This window comes from Acinonyx jubatus, chromosome B2 (assembly GCF_027475565.1).
Source record: "Acinonyx jubatus isolate Ajub_Pintada_27869175 chromosome B2, VMU_Ajub_asm_v1.0, whole genome shotgun sequence".
Taxonomy (NCBI): domain Eukaryota; kingdom Metazoa; phylum Chordata; class Mammalia; order Carnivora; family Felidae; genus Acinonyx; species Acinonyx jubatus.
Window position 1 is genome coordinate 43,879,397 of NC_069385.1, and position 1,708 is coordinate 43,881,104.

General features: G+C 39.5%; 1 pseudogene; it reads left to right on the forward strand.

The window, feature by feature from the left end:
* The first annotated feature begins 453 nt into the window (after positions 1–453).
* Positions 454–1,146, forward strand: LOC106968318 (60S ribosomal protein L9-like; annotated as a pseudogene).
* Positions 1,147–1,708: the final 562 nt, after the last annotated feature.

Genomic DNA, 1,708 nt, shown 5'->3' on the forward strand with positions numbered 1-1,708 from the left:
TTAAGAAGGCACCACAACCAACGTGGAGCCTGACTCGGGGCTCAGTCTCACTACTGTGAGATCAGGACCTGAGCCGAAATCAAGAGTCAGATGCTTAACTGACTGAATCACCCAGGCGCCCCTAATGGCTACCTACTTTTAGGAATATTGAAATTAATTTTTTTAACTTATTTATTTTTGAGAGAGAGACAGACAGAGCACAAGCATGAGCAGGGAAGGGGCAGAGAGAGAGGGAGAGAGAGAATCCCAAGCAGGCTCTGCAATGTCAGCACAGAGCCTGATGAGGGGCTTAAACTCAAGAACAATGAGATCATGACTTGAGCTGAAATCGAGAGTTGGGCATTTAACCAACTAAGCCACCCAGGCGCCCCGCAATTAATTTTTTGATAGAGATATATGTGGTTTTCGATATTAAGAATATAAAATGGGCCCTCTACCCCGTCTACTGCAAGAATGAAGAACATTCTCAGCAATCAGACTGTTGATATTCCAGAAAATGTTGACATCTTGCTGAAGGGACACACTGTTATTGTGAAGGCCCCAGAGGAAACCTGCTAAGGGATGTCAACTACATCAATGTAGAACTCAGTCTCCTTAGAAAGAAAAAGAAGAGGCTCCAAGTTGACAAATGGTGGGGAAATAGGAAAGAACTGGCTACTGTTTGCACTATCCGTAGTCATGCACAGAACATGATCAAGGGTGTTAAACTGGGCTTCACTACAAGATGAAGTCTGTGTATGCTCACTTCCCCATCAACGTTGTAATTCAGGAGAATGGTTCTCGTTGAAATTCGAAATTTCCTGGGATGAAAAATATATCAGCAGGGTTCGGATGAGGCCAGGTGTTGCTTATTCAGTATCTGAGACCCAGAAAGATGAGTTAATTCTTGAAGGAAATGACATCAAACTTGTATCAAACTCAGCTGCTTTGACACAGCAAACCACAACAGTTACAAGCAAGGATATCAGAAAATTTTGGGATGGTGTCTCTGTTTCTAAAAAAAGGAACAGTCCAAAATGCTGATGAATAAGATCTGAGTTGTCCAGATGATTTTTCAGACTTATTTGTGATATGTTAAAGATGCAATAAAAGCTGTATTAATTTGAGGCTTTTTCTTAAACCCAATATTCTTTACAACTATTTGGCAAGCAAACCATTCAGAAGTAAATTGTAGTGTGCTAAGAACAGTAACAGAAGGAATAGTACAGGAATTTTTTTCCAGTAAAACTTCATGGGATAAGTGGTTTGAATGTGATTTTTGAAGGAATATTAGGGGTATTTCAAGCAAGAGGAATATGGTACCCATGACACTCAACACCACATGGCTGTTCATCGCTGGATATAGAACTTTTGGGGGAGATCCTGAAGGCATCTAATTTTGCAGAGGCATGAATTTGAGTATTTGTGAGGTAGGTGTGCTTGAGTCACTTGTCTGCATACCAGTAATTTTTTGTGAAAAATCAGTTGAGGAGTGGAACAAAGTGATAGGCCTTAGTAAGGTTAATTTGTGTTCATGATAAATGTGGTTGTTGTGTCCAAAATCCTCTTACTCTCTACTTTACCTCAGCTATTTATTCCCATATGCTAGTCCTTGATATTTTTAGAAACTGATAACCCTTCATAATTGCTTAATTCCATGTGCCACACTTTATTTTTTCATGTAAGAAAACATTTTTTTATGTTTATTTGTTTTTGAGAGAGAGAGAGA